General features: G+C 42.5%; 1 protein-coding gene across 3 annotated transcripts in view; it reads right to left on the bottom strand.

Moving 5' to 3' along the window:
• Positions 1–16920, bottom strand: part of LOC125448260 (5'-AMP-activated protein kinase subunit gamma-1) — a 54550-nt gene that overhangs the window by 34916 nt on the left and 2714 nt on the right. Inside the window, exon 1 of one of the 3 annotated variants that reach the window (XM_048523417.2) lies at positions 15766–15785. The exons of the other annotated variants lie outside the window; for them this stretch is intronic. The gene's annotated coding sequence lies outside the window, so the exon portion shown is untranslated. Of the gene's footprint in view, positions 1–15765; positions 15786–16920 lie in introns of those variants that run through there. 3 annotated transcript variants of the gene reach the window in all.

Genomic DNA, 16920 nt, shown 5'->3' on the forward strand with positions numbered 1-16920 from the left:
CTGAGTGGAAAACAGAAAAGCATTAACGAAAGAAAAATTGAAAAACAACTCAAATTGCAGTCAAAATTGAAAATTGGCTGAGTGCAGACACATAGAACAGGCCATTCTTCTGGTTGGTACCAAGTCACATGTAGGAAGGTCCTGATTCAATCTACTAAGTAGTCACCAACCTTTTTAAGCGCAAGATAACCTTTTGAACTGAAATGCAATCCAGGATCTACTCTGAAGAAAATATGGAACAGTTTATTTTTAGTGCTATTCAAATCCAGAACTGAGTGTCTATACTATACACTGCTCGTAAAAAGAACATTCAATCATAAAAGTCCACTAAACCCTCAAACATAACAAACTGAACTTTATTTGACAGCCCTTGACTACTATGGGGAGTGAGCCACATTGCTGCAGAATTGATCCTATCCTGGCTGAAAGTGATTTACACTGATGATTCAGGAATCAAACACTCAGGAAAAGAAGAAAGCGCTATACTTCAGAATTGGGTTAGAACATTAGTCATACTTAAAATCACTGTGGAGCATCACTGCAATCAAGGCTATATAACTGGACCTTTACAGGCTCAAGCAGTCACAGGGAAAATCTCCAGCCTATTAATAACTAGCTAGGAACTTTACTGTTGGGCAGTGTATTAGGGGCTGCACTGTTTAAGCTGTAGATTTGCATTTATAGTGCCTTATTAATTCATTCGAAGAACCTGGCATCCATAGGACATCTCCCATGGTTAGTGCTGTTAAATCTGGTTTCCATATGGTGTCACAATACTGACTCCAAAAAACTGGTTCAACATATTTGCAATTGTTCCACAATTAACACACTTCATGGCCTCCAACTGGGGAACTGGCTGCAGGAATCTGAATTGAAAAAGCAAGATAAAAATAGCTAAGATTTCCAAACACTTGACTCATTTTTAAATGGTAGATTAGCAGTGATCACAAGGTCACAGCTTGACACACTATCATCTCAGCACCCAGCCTACATTCTTAACATTCCCTCCTATGAATTATACAAATTGGAATCACCCAACTAGTTAGGACTTGGTTTGGAGCATTTGTTATCCTGAAACATCTTTTCAATTGAATTCAGAAACCATGTCGATGTTCAGAGAAAGGAGTGCTGGCTTAAAAAGAATGATGGTCACCTGGCATCGCACCCAACTTTTACAGGAAGGTTTTAAGCTTTGATTGCCAGGCTGTACTGAGTCAGACAATTTCAGTCAGAGCAGTAGAAATTCAGTTGGGCTCAGGGTTTCTTTCCCAGTGAAAAGAAGAAATAAAATCAGCCACGGTTACCAGCTGGTGATTGCTACTCAGGTGCTGTCATCTGGTAGTTATGTGTACACGACTGCCTGGCAAGAATGGGTGTGGACTCAGCCGTAACTCTCCTCTGCAGTTGAATGGACCACGCCTGTCAATTCTCTTGATGTTTTCTTTGCATTTGGAAAGGATACAACTGAATGAGGAGCAGTTCAGAGAAGATTCATTTGACTCATTCCTGGGATTTTATAAAGATAATCTTCACTATAGAGGATACAAATAACATCCCAGAAGCAGTGATAAAACTGGAAATGGGAAGGAAGGAGGAACACAGGAAAACCATAATCACTAGAGAAGCTGCACTGAGTTAATTGCTATAGCTGAGGGCTGACACACTTGGGTCCTGTTGGACCTCATTCAAGGATTTTGAAAGAAATGGCTATTGAGACAGTTGGTGCACTTATTTTCATTTTCCAAAACTCCTTTGACTTGGGGAAGCTACCAATAGATTGGAAGATAACAAGTGTAACTCATTTATTCAAAAAGGGAGACAGCAGCAGTAAACCACAGGCTAGATGCCTCAATTGCTATCATAGGGAAAATGTTAGAAACAGTTGAGAGATGGTTAAAGCAGAAAAGTTGGCTAAGTTTAAGATCATCAGGCTGGGTCAATGTGGTTTGGTGAAAGAGAAACCATGTCTAACTAATCTATTGGAGTTTTTCAAGGAGGTAGCAAATGCTGGGATAAAAGGAGAACTGGTGAATGTACTGTACATAGATTTCAAGAAGGCATTTTATATGTCACTACATCAAAGGTTATTGCAGAAAATAGAAGAGTAAGAGGTAACCTGATTGAAACATGCCAGATTTTGAAGGGCCGTAACAGGTTAGATGTGGAGACAATGGCTCCTTTTATGAGCGAATCTGGAACTAGGGATCACAAATTTAAAACAGAGATTAGGTGAATTTTTCTAAGGTTGAATGTTTTTGGAACTCTTCCTGAAAGGGAAGCACAGTCTTTGAATATTTTTAAGGCAGCAGTGGATAGATTCTTGCTAAGCAAGGGGTTGAAAATGCTGTCAGAATAGGTGAGAATGTGAATTCAAGGTTGTAAGATCAACCTTGATATTATTGAATGGTAAAGCAGGCTTGAACAGCTGAATGGCCTAGGTCTGCTCCAAATATGTATGATTGTATGAAGGGTTGAACAGGTTGGGTTGAGAAGAATGAGAGGTAATTTTATTTAAATATACAAGATCCTGAGTGGACTTGACAGGGTGGAGACATGGAAACTGTTTCCTCTTATGTAGGCGACTGCAGCGAAGGGCCATAGGCTAAGATTAAGAGGTCTCCCTCTTAAGGTTGAGATACGGAGAAATCTTTTCTCTCAAGTAGTCATTAGTCAGTGGAATTCTCACCCCCAGAAAGTAGTGGAGCCAGGATTTTTGAACATATTAAAGGCCAAGTTAGATTGATTTTTGAGAACCCCAAGGTTTAGGGGGGCAGACAGCAAAGTGCAATGGAGACCAAAGCCAAATCAGCCATGATCTTTATCAAAGGATAGAGGATGCTTGAAGGGCTGAATGGCTTATTCCTGCTCCAAGGTCATATGCTCCTTATGCCAGAGAGAGGGAAAAATTTGGGGGGATTTGGAAAAGGAAATGTACAAAGCATTACATTTAGGGTGTGAATTGATCTTAAATATTGTTTATCCATAATACACAACAGTTTAAAAAAACAAAAGTACGTGAACAAGTTATTTTGAAATGAAAATATGAAATGATATTGCAGCTGCTTTCGCTTTAGTCAATGGGCACACTAAGATAACTACACTATAATGGAGAGGCAAATTCAGTGAAATGGTCTGAATGCTAGAATTTGCTTGAAATCAGCACAAATTGTTCAAGCTGATAAGTACATAATGCATTGCCCAAAATAGTCAGGCTGCTTGACAGGTTATAAGCTTGGGCTCTTGTGAAGCAGTGGCTGTGTCCCTACCTCTGGGACAGTGGTTTGGATTCAAGTCTCACCCGAGTCATAACACACATCCAAAGAGGTCGATTAAAAATACTTTATAAGTGTTGCTTTTATAAATGGTTCTCATCGGTCCTTGGTAAGCCTAGACAATGTAAATACTGGCAACTACACAGAAACAGAAGTGTATTCCCATCCACTGTTGCATTCTTCCTAACAAACGCAATGGGCACTTCGAGCTTTGCAGGAAATGTGCACAGCAGCAGCTGGTGATACTGGCAAGAAATTGGGAGTTCATGGGAAAATGCAACTTAAGCCATAAAACATTTGCAATGTGAACATTTACAAAAAACAGAAATATTTAAATACTTTTGCAGTCCCTGTAGAGCAATCTGGGAAAAAGCTGAATGAACAAAGTCCAATACAAATCAAACTCTTGTGCACAGCATCTGTCTGCCCTCTTTCCATCACTGTAAATGTAGTCAATGCAGAATAGAGAGGATGGTTCTTCCTTTTATCTCTGGGCACTACCGACTATTTCAATTTCAAGGTTGATTCGAAAAGACAGGGCTTGGTTTCTAATTCAACCCAGGCGGATTGAAGGGAAAGTCTGCAATGGTCTTCAACTAAATGAATGTGACCTGCACCAAACCCACAGCATAAAACTAGCATAATGTATTTCTATCACGCTCATTCAACACATCCACATGGCTGGTTTGGTACAGTAGGACAGTCAGTCCAAGAATAATGCATAGTTGATGGAGCATTGCCCTAGATCTAACCCCGTGCTATACCTGACTTGGAAGCACTGCAACTTGGACATGCAGTGAGCAAACAGAAAATATCCCATTCTCAAGAATGTAATCCCCAAGATAAGTAGGACCAATATTCACCAAATTTGTGAAAAAAGCAGTGACAACACAGCCACTGTATCCAAATGTCATCGCCTTGAATCAGAGCAGGGCTTCCTACACTTAATGGCAAGGTCCTGGGGAGTGTTACTGAACAAAGAACCATACATAAAAACATAGAAGATAGGAGCTGGAGGGGGCCATTCTGCCCTTGGAACCTGCTCCATCATTCCTCATGATCATGGTTGATCATCCAACTCAACAGCCTAATCCTGCTTTCGCCCCATAACCCTTGATCCCAATCACCCCAAGTGCTATAACTAACTGCCTCTTGAATACATTCAATGTTTTGACATCAATTACTTCCTGTGGTAATGAATTCCACAGGCTCCCCGTTCTTTGGGTAAAGAAATGTCGCATCTCCGACCTAAACCGTTTATCCCGAATCCTCATACGGTGACTCCTAGTTCCAGACACACCCACCATCGGGAACATCTTCTCTGTATCTACCCTGCCCAGTCCTGTCAGAATTTTGTAAATCTGTACGAAATCCACTCCCCACATTCGTGTGAACTTCTGCAAAAACAATCCCAACCTAGTCAATCCCTCCTCATAATGCCAGTCCCACCATCCCCGGAAACAGCCTGGTAAACCTTCGCTGCATTCCCTCAAGAGCAAGAGCATCCTTCCTCAGAAAAGGAAACCAAAAGTGCACACTATATTCCAGATGTGGTCTCATCTAGACCCTGTACAATCGCAACAACACATCTCCACTCCTGTGCTCAAAACCTCTTGCAACGAAGGCCAACATACCATTTGTCCTCTTTACCGCCTGCTGCACCTGCATGCTTACTTCAACGACTGGGGCACAAGGAGACCCAGGCCCCACTGCACATTACCTCTCCCAATTTGCAGCCATTCAGGTAGTATTTTGTCTTTTTGCTTTTGCTTCCAAAGTGAGTAACCTCACATTTATCCAAATTATAGTGCATCTTCTATTGATTTGCCCACTCACCCAACCTGTTGAGATCATGTTGAAGGATCTCTGCATCCTTGCTACAGTTCACCCTCCCACACAAGCTTGGTATTGTCTGCAAACGTAGATGTTACGTTTTGTTCCCTCGTCCAAAATCATTAATATATATTGATGATAAGCTGGGGTCCCAGCACTGATCCCTGTGGCAGTTACTGTCGGCCAATTTGAAAAGGTCCCATTAATTTCTAATCTTTGTTTCCTCTCTGCCAACCAACTTTCTATCCATCTCAATACACTTCCCCCAAGGGACCCTGGAGTGCAGGTTTATAGTTCCTTGAAAGGTGGAGTCACAGGTAGACAGGATAGTGAGGGCGGCATTTGGTATGCTTGCCTTTATTGGTCAGTTCATCAAATATAGGAGTTGGGAGGTCACATTGCAGCTGTGCAGGATATTGGTTAGGCCACTTTTGTGGTCTGCATTCATTTCTGGTCTCCCTGCTATAGGAAGGATGTTGTGAAACTTGAAAGGGTTCAGATAAGATTTACAAGGATGTTGCCAGGGTTGGAGGGGTTGAGCTATAGGGAGAGGCTGGATAGACTGGGGCTATTTTCCCTGGAGGGTTGGAGGCTGAGGGGTGACCTTACAGAGGGCTGTAAAATCATGAGGGACATGGATAGGTTGAAAGGCCTTTTCCCCAGGGTACAGGAGTCCAAAACTGGAGGGCACAGGTTTAAGGTGAAAGGGGAAAGATTTAAAAGAGACCCAAGGAGCAACTTCTTCGTGCAGAGAATGGTTTGTATGTGGAATGAGCTGCCAGAGGAAGTGGAGGAAGCTGGTAAAATCACAACATTTGAAAGGCATCTGGAAGGACACATGAGTAGGAAGGTTTCCGAGGGATATGCGCCCAATGCTGGCAAATGGGGCTAGATTAATTTCAGATATCTGGTCGGTATGGATGAGTTGGACCGAAGGGTCTGTTTCTGTGCTGTACATCTCTATAACTGCATAGATTCAGACAATCTATGTCTACTCAAGAGAAACTAGACCTGCTCATTACCAAAATATTTCAATAGCTTCAGCTACCCATTGAAGGAGCCTGTTCTCCTAATGTGAATGGCACTGAACAAAATCATATCCTTAATAATTATTACGCAATTCTTCAGTTTAAGAATAAAAATTGGATCAAGTTTGCTCAATAACTTTTGCTGTAACACAACAGCAGAATGACAAGAGAAACCATGGTCCATCTATGATACAATTGCTGCAATATTTTAAAAAAAACTTCATTTCTAAAATTTGTAAAAGTACAAAATATTTTGACTGGAAACTTACAGGGAGTCCAATAAAATTCAACTCTTCTCCATGCAGTGTGTTCCATTCTCAGATGTCTCAACATGAATATAATACTCCTAATATTTACAATCTGCTTTCCACATCAGCAGTTCATGGATGAGTTCTGTTCCTTTTGTCAAGAAGTGGCTGATTTGTCATAGCTCCTCCCCACAGCACAAGTAACCAAGACTGGGGACTTCATAAATGACAGGGAATTAAACCTCATATTTGAAAATGTTTGCGTCTCAGGAAATTCCACATCAGGAAGCAGTCGAAACAGGCTCCACAGCCTGTGGCAATGCTGAATGACCCGCTGGCTGGATACGACCCATGGTTACCATTGAGATTGCTGCACTTGACTGTTTAATTGGACCATCTTATTTGATATTGACATTACTAGAATATTATATGCTGCGGCTACTAACACGCAAAGTTTGTCGGCTGACAGCTAGTGTATTAGATTTGTTGCCCACATAGATGAAAAAGGAACATCACATTTGATCTCACTCATTTTTAAGACAACAAAAGCATATCACAATCTGCTCACAGGGAATAATGCATGGTTCGTGAGAGTATCGATAACTTCCTCAAATATTAGTTGCCTCCTGTGGGGCTGCTCATGAGAAATTAAAGCCCACACTGTTTTACAACTGGAGCAATGCATAGTATTTCAAATATGAGGGAGCCCCTGGGTTCTGCTCCCACGCAAAACTATTAGGAAAATACCACAGATAATGGGAACTGCAGATGTTGGAGAATCCAAGATAATAAAATGTGAGGCTGGATGAACACAGCAGGCCAAGCAGCATCTCAGGAGCACAAAAGCTGACGTTTCGGGCCTAGACCCTTCATCAGAGTGGGGGATGGAGAGAGGGTTCTGGAATAAATAGGGAGAGAGGGGGAGGCAGACCGAAGATGGAGAGAAAAGATAGGTGGAGAGGAGAGTATGGGTGGGGAGGTAGGGAGGGGATAGGTCAGTCCAGGGAAGACAGACAGGTCGAAGAGGTGGGATGAGGTTAGTAGGTAGGAAATGGAGGTGTGGCTTGGGGTGGAAGGAAGGGATGGGCGAGAGGAAGAACAGGTCAGGGAGGCAGAGACAGGCTGGGCTGATTTTGGGATGCAGTGGGGGGAGGGGACGAGCTGGGCTGGTTGTGTGATGCAGTGGGGGCGGGGGGGGGGGGGGGTGGAGAGAGAGATTTTGAAGCTTGTGAAGTCCACATTGATACCATTGGGCTGCAGGGATCCCAAGTGGAATATGAGTTGCTGTTCCTGCAACCTTCGGGTGGCATCATTGTGGCACTGCAGGAGGCCCATGATGGACATGTCATCTGAAGAATGGGAGGGGGAGCTGAAATGGTTCGCGACTGGGTGGTGCAGTTGTTTATTGCGAACCGAGCAGAGGTGTTCTGCAAAATGTCTCGATGGCAGTTGGAGATGAAGAGGTCGAGGGAGGGTAGGAGGCCTGGGGGTGGTGTCCAGGAGGAGGACTTGTGTTGGAAGCGGGTGAAGGGGTCAGTGGAGAGAGGGTTAGGTTCCCGGTTGAAGAAGTAAGCGTGGAGGTGAAGGCAGCGGAAAAACTGCTCTAAGTCCACACGTGACTGGTATTCGTTGATGTGTGGTCGTAGGGGTACAAAGGTGAGCCCCTTGCTTAGGACTGACCGTTGGTGCTCAGTCAGTGGGAGGTCTGGGGGGGGATGGTGAAGATTCGACAGGGCTCAGTGTGGCTGTCTATTCTGGGGTTGCTGGCTGTGGAGGTTGTGGGCGGAGCGATGATGTTGTCAGCCGTGGGTGGGGTTGCGTCAGCGTCGGCCGTGGAAAATACCACATTTCTGTCTGCCTCTGATCATATCCCACTTGGCCTCTTACACATTTTATCTTGTTCTCTCCTTTCCTTCCAACTGCCACAAAGACATGGAGTCAAGTTTCTGCCAGCCACAGGAATCATGCTGAGTGTGCATCTCTGGGATTGTAGGAGGAGCCTTTGCAGTGTAGATACAAGAGCTGGGTACTGAGTGGGAAACAAACAGGAAGCAGAAACCCCAAGGCAGCACTGGAAGACACAGGCTCTGGCTGCATTAATAATATTGTTACTGTGCACTGCACTTTCCACTGGACTAGTCCTAGAAGAGCTGTTGTATTCTGTTTTATCATATATTGATTTTACTTCCATTTGTATTGCAGCCTGACAGAAACAAGGCCAGGGCCTCGGTTGACCAGTGTTGGCCTGGAAGCCAGGCAAGTAGTGCAAGGCCAAAAAGCAAGAGGTCACAAGGTTAAGATAAACGGCCAAAAGACAGTGGGATTGCAAGGATGCAAATTAAAAGTTGGAAATTGGGGTAGGATATATTTTTACTTTTTGAACAGAGATTAACTCTGCAGTGCAGTTGCTTCTTGGCAAGTACATACCCAATTCCCAGTAAAGCCCATCCTAGATTCAATCCAGAACTCTTCCAAAAAAAATGGTCCCCTCAATACAGGACTCATGTCCTTCGGCTAAACATTTACCAATAAACTGAACACTTATTTCAGTCATAGGTAGCGGGTGTCACTGGCTGGGCCAGCATTTATTCCAAACCCTCGATGCCCTTGAGAAGGTGGTAGCGAGCTGCCTTCTTGAACTGCAGCAGTCCATTTAGTGTAGATAGACCTATCGTGCTGTTAGGGAGGGAGATCTAGGCTTTTGACCCAGTCATAGCGAAGGAACAGTGGCTTTTATCCAAGACTGGATAGTGCAAGACTTAAAGTGGAACTCATAGGTGGTGGTAATCTTGCTACTCTGGTCCTTCTTAACAACGGTAGCAGTCATGGATTCAGAAACAGCTGTCGAGGAAATCTTGAATTTCTGCAGTCTCTGATAGTTAATTTTACCAGTACCAAACCTCTGCCATTAAAATTAATTTAAAAAACTAAGATTTTCGAAATAAGACTGACCTCTGCTCATTTCATTCATTACTTTGCCAGGCTCAGGTATTTCACCAGCCTCCTGACTACCACATGCCCAGAGTCTGGGAAATATCAACAGGAAAGGAACTGCAAAGATTGGAACCCGACTGCAGCCCCAGGAAGGGAGCGAAAGTAGCACATACACACAGGCAGTGAATCAGCAAACAATTACAGGGCTAGGTTACGACTAAGTTTAGATATTTGATTGAGAATTTTTTTGTGGTTATTATTTATTAATTCAATAGTTAGCAGTTCCAAACACAGCATGAGCATCACAGGCAATTTTGCTTAAGCAATTTGATTGTTGGTTTTGTGGCACTGTGTAAATGGCATTTTTTGCTGGGGGCAAAGAAGATCAGTGGTGCAATTCAGTGATTTGTGACTACCTGTGAGTGAAATGGTTACATTTGCAACTTGGCTGGTGAATAAAGCTGTTTTTGACTGGTTCTGTTAACTAACAATAGACATGAGATCTTCGCGGCGCAGGTTTGCTGACATATGAGAAAGTTTTTTAATTACGTGGATAAGAAAAGCTGCATTTACAGTGTCTGATCTCGGAATCTGCTTCCTTGTTGCCAAGGGAAGTAAATTTAGCAAAGTCTTTGCAAGTCTTGGTATTCCAAGAAAAAAAAATGCTGGCACGCAGCATTCTGTTCTGGCATTGTTTTTAGAGCTAAGTATACAGCAGTAGAAAAAGAAAGTATTTTAAACACACTTTGCAATTAACTTTCACCATAATGCAAGCAGTCTAATCTTTCTGAATTCCTGTGGGCAGTCGCTCAATAGATCAGCAGATGGAGTTAAGCCACAGTTTTCACATTTTACAACCCAGGCCTGTTTGCGTCTCAGCAGTTCTTCACAGAACTGATGGTGACGCATTCACGTGAGCTTACATGCAACATTAGGTGGCTTCGGGTTATTGCTGAGGACGTTGCAGTGTTACAGACAGGTTGGGTGAGTGGGCAAGGACATGGTAGACTGCACATGATGTGGCAGTGTGATGCGATGCAATACATTTTATTAGACTCTCTCAAAAATCTGAATGCCATGCGTGGGACCTGGAATGTTCCCCTGAATGACTTGCGCAAAGTAAACATGCACGGACAGCTAAATGTTAGAAGGCAAATAGTTTGTTAGTTTTTGAACCAAAGGGGTTGGAAGATAAGAAATCATACAGGCACTGGTGAGGTGACACTACAAGTGGGAGCACTGTATACAGTGTTAGCCAAGGAAGAACACAGTTGCCCTTGAAGGAGTGCGGAATTCACTAAACTGGTTCCTGGGATGAGGGCATTGTCCTATGACAGGAGATTGACATGACCAGGCCTATATTGCCTGAAGTTTAGAAGAATGAGAGTTGATCTCAGAAATATATAAAATTCTATAGTGCTTGGCAGAGTTGAAGCTGAGAGTTCATTTCTCCTGGCTAATAAGTCTGGAACCTCTTCATTCAAAGGGTTTGTGAATCTTGGAATTCACTAGCCCAATGAATTGTGGGTGCTCACTTGTTCAGTATGTTCAAGACAGCAATTGATAGATATTTGGATACTTCAGGAATTGAGGGATATGGGGATAACATAAGAGTTTAAGTCAACTAGCTATGATCTAAATGATGGGTAAGCAGCTGAAGAAAGCTAAGTTATTTAATCCTGCTTCTACAAAGGACAAACTGTCTTTAGGAGGAGTTCATCTCATGTTTATAAGATGTGTGGAACTGTGTTAAATACGGACAACGTGGGTGAGGAATGGCAGGTGAAGTGTCAAGCAGATCTAATAATATTCAAGTTGGCTAACTGTAGATTGAAACTACAGCAAATCAGGCTGCTTGCATTACTGGTTATCGAAGAATACAAGGACCACTGGAGAGGCTGCTGTCAGGTCAGTCCCGTATCCACATTCAGCAGCGCTGCAATTTGAAATGGCAATACTGAAACACGAGAAATCAACGCCGTGGCAAGTACTGCACTCAATTCAAGTGTGCTCCGTTGTATTTGGATCCATCTGTGTAAATTCCCATTGATTCCAGTGGGAAGCATCTCTGTTCAGTTTGCTCACCATGCTACCAAACACTGCTACCTTGGTGCGCAGTCTGGGAAGAACAATGTTCAAGAGGAATCACCTATTCTAAAAGGCAAAAACTACATCACACACAGGATTCATGGGACAGAATGTCTCAAGACACAACAGGCCTGTACATTTCAGAGCCTTCTCTTGATCACATCTCAGCTGAAGTTGGAGAAAAAGATATTCATTTTCTGTTGCTGTAGCGTTTGCAGTTCCCCAAGTCCTTCTGATCAAGAAGCCACTGAAGATCAGAATATTTGTGACTGCAGCTCTAAATGTCAAGCACCAGACAAAAAATGGCAGCTAAGCAAGGGCTACAAGGAAGTTAACTTTTGTTCAGTTACAGGAGATTCACCGAACCGTCAGCGAGACTCTTTAAAAACACAAACGTTGCGACAGTCCCTACAGACTCACTGCAAAGGAGGAGACGGGTGCAGCTTTATTCCTTGAAGACCATTACTGCTTTGACAGATTAGTTTTATTTATAGACAAAATCTATTGGATTTGGTCCACTAAATGACCATAAAGAGAAATGATTGCCCCTGACCAGATTCATGCTGAGAGGAACGATGGCCAGGGTGAGAGGTAGCCATTTTGAATTGAAGCCCAGTCTCACGATACAAGAACGAGACAGTGGCCACCTCTATTTACAGGTAATGCGGGTCTTTCCCACAGTCAAAGCAGCAACTGTAAGCTCTTCTGCCAATGACAAATCTGACACAAAAGGGCAGACAGCAATCCCTGTTCTTTATATTGGGGATACCTGATACTGCAGCAAGATCAAAATATTAAATTCCCTTCGTCATCTGTATACTTGTCATGAAATCAATGCACCATGCCTCTGGATATAACACACAAAGTCATGCAATTTCCCCCATTCAAGCTTAGTCACCAAAGCAAAACTTAAAGTCAGCAAGATTTTCTCAGTAAACATGATCAATGTCCGAAGAAACCTAGAATAATTCAAATACAGGATCCCGCAACAATGCTGATCAGAAAGTGTGAAAGGTATTTCCCTAAACACAGCACTAGATCAAATGCTGTGGGTGCAGAGTGTGTTATAAGTGCTACTATTTAGTAGCATAGAGTTCAACAGTGCAATACCAATGTGCCAAACCATGTGAAAGATGGCAAGGTATTAACTCGGAAATATAAAGAATGCAACTGTTAAGACTTATTTGAAAAAGATAACAGAGGGGCTCAAAGTGCTAGATGACTGCGTGATATCAGTACTGCAGAAGGAATATAAATCATTGATCAGCACCTTGTGGTACTTTCAATTTGTAGTAGTATAGGGCAGTGCAGGACTCTAGTGTATTAATGTGCAAACAGTCCTTCAGAATCCTACGTGATTGAACAGAATATGAAATTGAACCTTTAAAGTCTCCTTTTCAGATTCTTTTTAGTTAGCAGCATTGAGACTTACAAATGTACTGCAATGAGTTAAATAACCAAAAGACCACAAAGGTTACTATTGCATAAGGTGAAATCGCTTGAACATTTGAGAGACATGTATAAAGAGTTGAGTCACAACTCCATTTCCTGCAATTAATGGGGTCATTGTTAAACTGGAGAGCTTAGTTCAGTGGAGGAATACTCAAGGACATTTTTCGGAGGTCTTTACTATTACAACAGCTTCAAGCAACAGTTTACAGGAAGGAAAAGACAGACATTCTAAGTCACAGCTTTTACATTTTTAGAATAGTTAAAAGATACATATATGGATCATTTCTTATATCCAATCACTGCAATGTTGACTAGTATGCTAGCTTAGGGGCAGCACAGTGGCTCAGTAGTTAGCACTGCTGTCTCACAGCACCAGGGACCCGGGTTTGATTCCACCGTTGGGCGACCTTGTGGAGTTTGCACATTCTCCCCATGTCTGCGTGCGTTTCCTCTGGGTGCTCCAGTTTCCTCCTACAGTCCAAAGATGTGCAGGCTAGGTGGATTGGCCATGCTAAATTGTACGTAGCGTTCAGGGGTGCCTAGATTACCTGAGTTATATGGGGATGGGTCTGGGTGGGATGCCATGAGGGTCAGTGTGGACTTGTTGGGCCAAAGGGCCTGTTCCCACACTGTAGGGATTCTATGATTCTACGACAAACATGCGCTTAGAATGGTCCCATAGATGGTAAGTGAAGTATGATCAGCTCAAAACAAAAACAGAAGATGCTGGATCTACCAGCGGGTCAGGAGCACATGTGGGGGGAGAGACAGTGAGCGAGAGAGGCAGAAAAGGGTATTTCTAGAAGTCTAGAAACATCTGGAAAAGGGGCCTCACATGCTGCTACACCATTAAATGGCTGCTCTTGAATATAAACTGCACTTTCCCCACATTCCTCAATTCTCAAGCTGCCCAAGAACCTGTTGATACTGGTCTTCAATGAACCCAGTAAGTGATTATCCACAGTTCCCTTGGCAAAAGAACTCAAAAGACTCACTAGCCTCAGAACGAAGACATTTCTCATGTCAATACAAAATGGCCAATACCTTATCCTGAGAACACGTCCCCACGTTCTACATTCTTGTCCCAGGGGAAATATCTTCCGAGTATTTACCCTTTTGAGGCCTTGGAGAATTTTGTGCGCGCTCTGGATTAGTAAAGGATACACCTGAGCACTGACTCATGACAAGACAACAGATACGAAGTGGGACAAACACAATCCTGCAAAACAGAGTGCCACAGAACAGAAAAAATTCCAGATGAGATCAAAGGATTTATTCAATGACAAAAAGTTGAGTAATGTGCTGGAGTTATACCCAAGGTACTTGACATGGTTGAAGACCAAAAACGTAGTTTACTCCAACCCACCAGACTTACTCAACTCTGTCAGCCAGGAAAGCCCAGGTAAAAAGCCAGACATCACTACCAACTGCTCTTCAGGTGGTAATTAGCTGCCCAAGACCCAGGCATCAGCAAGTGGCAGAGCTGGCAAAGATCTTAGTATAAAATGCAGCTTTGAGTAGCCCCGTGCCAGTCACAGCTGGGCAACACAAGACCATGGTCTGCAATGACAAACAGACTCATACTGAACAGAATGACATGATGCAACCTGGAACTGACTGAGATACAGAAAAACTGTTTGAGGTCTAGACAACGCTTTTTCACACCACGAATAATTAAACGGAATCGAAGTAGCTATAAGTTGTGCATCACAAGTTGCAGTTCATACCACTCATTTAAACATTGTATTCATTTTAACACATGTACCATAAAATAATTTTACTTTGAACTGTTAATGCTTACAGAATATCAAACTATTGACCTACCTATAGAACATAAATACCAGAACACAACTGTACTGCTGTTCAGATGACTGTGCGTTTGAAGCAGAGAAGCAATGTAACAGGTTTAGTTCTTTTGAAGAAAAAGGAAAACATACTTCCTCCAGCACCAGTTAACCATTTCCCTTCAGCAAGTATCCCTCCTTCAAGGATGAAAGCTCATCGGGACTGATGCAGCACAAAGCTGTTGTTAATGAGAACTGCAGTTTAGGGCAGGAAATTACAAAGCAATTAATGCGATATTCACATTTGGGGAAAATATATAGCAGAAGTATGGGATGCTCGGAATCAGGGGAAGTGAAATTATTAGCTGTCTGCCTGTCTCTCATGCCAAGGACTGTAATTTAGGAATTCTGTAACTATCTATATATATTCCATGGATTTGTCAGTTTCGGTCTGTTACTGTGAGATTTTAAAAGGCATTTTTAACATAAATGGCACTTTTGTTTTTTACTTCAAGCAACCATTCTTTGGAAAACAGCATTGTACATTGGTTCCGTACCATTGTGCTGATAACTGTGGGGGTTCATAAAGATTTGGCAGAATGGTTTGAAAAGTCATCTCACATGCAATATCCCGATTGAGAGTCTCAGTTGATGGTGAGGGAAGCCAGAGATTGCTGGAGTTGACAAGGATCTGGGTGAGCTGCCACATTTATCAACAAAACCGGAGAAGATATTTGGATTGTATGCATCGTAAAAATCGAGAAATGACTGCAAGCTCTGTTGGCAGCTGGCTGCATCATGGGAGACTGATACTGTCCAAAATGGATTTTAGTATGAATAATAAGTAACGTACACCAGAACAAAAATATCACACCCATAATAAATGGCTGCCGTTTATAAACATTATCGACCTTCAAAGTACTGACTGCATATTGCTGAGCATATGCTGTGGACACAAGAGCTTCTGAACATTAATCAGAATAGGCTAGTTTAACCGCGTACAACCCACTAAAACAAAAAAAATCAAATCAAAAATACTGCAGATACCAGAAACTGGAAGAAAAAATACTGTTGACACTGAGCAGGCAGGGATCATCCGCAGAGCACAGGAACAGAAGAAACTTACAGTAACATTTCAGATCCATGGGCTTTCCCTCTGTAGAAAGAATTGCACAATCGTTTGCTTTTCTGCCAATGAACTGCATGGAGGCAGAGGCAGTTTATCTGCAAAAGGTCAGGGCTCTCAGCTGTATGATAAAGGATATTTTTTGCATTCAGGATCCCACTGAAACTGCATGCTCTGCTTGAGGACTATTGTTTGCTCAGTATTAGCACAAGCAGACAGCAAAGCTACCAAGGTGACCATGTGGAAAAGGTGGCTTTAACACTGCACACTGGCCATAATGCAACTGCACTTTGGAATTCTGATGCACCACCAAGCAGTTTCTCCCGAATAGCTGACTCCCTATCCACCTGTACTCACGAATGATATGACAGTAATGCACCAGCAATCATCACTTCGTGGGGGCTTTCAATAAGTCCAGAGTAACTTCAATCTTCCCTGCACAACAGGAATGTAGGAATCAAACATAAAGGCAGCATCCACCCTCAATGCTGAAATGTTCAAGTGGAACAGTATTTGAGAGATTTTCCTTTTTTGGATAAGGTGGAGTAGGTGCAGAGAGGAATTCCACCTCTCTTGCAAATTTTATCCATAATTAATCTCTCCAGAAAGGTGAGTAAATAAGTTCTGGAGAATGCAAAAGAAGTTTGTGGGATAACTGAAATGGGTGCAAATAATGCCTTTTTAGGTTTAAAAACACAGAAAAGATCAGAATAACAACTGCTAACCCCAAACTGTGATTACAGGAATTACTGGCAACAAGTTTAGACAAGGACATGAATGCAGTCACATAATTCTTCCCATTTGCAACTAGATATTGGTTCATTTAGACACAATGCTTATTACAATAAATTCTATCCAAGCAAAGGCAATAAAGCAAGAGCAGAAGTAGGCCATTCAGTCCACTGAGTTCTATCAATGAGATCATGGTTGACTTGATAATACACAACTTGACTTTTCCTCATAACCCTCGATTTCCTTACTGATTAAAAATCTGTCCATCTCAGCCTTAAAATGTACTTGATGACCAAGCCTCAACAGCCCTCTATGACGAAGAATTCCACAGATTCACAACCCTCGGAAGAAATTCCTCCTCCTTCAGAAAACATTCTTCATTTTCTGAAGAAGGGTCAAGGCCCGAAACATCAGCTTTCCTGC

The sequence above is a fragment of the Stegostoma tigrinum genome, chromosome X, assembly GCF_030684315.1.
Source record: "Stegostoma tigrinum isolate sSteTig4 chromosome X, sSteTig4.hap1, whole genome shotgun sequence".
Lineage (NCBI taxonomy): Eukaryota > Metazoa > Chordata > Chondrichthyes > Orectolobiformes > Stegostomatidae > Stegostoma > Stegostoma tigrinum.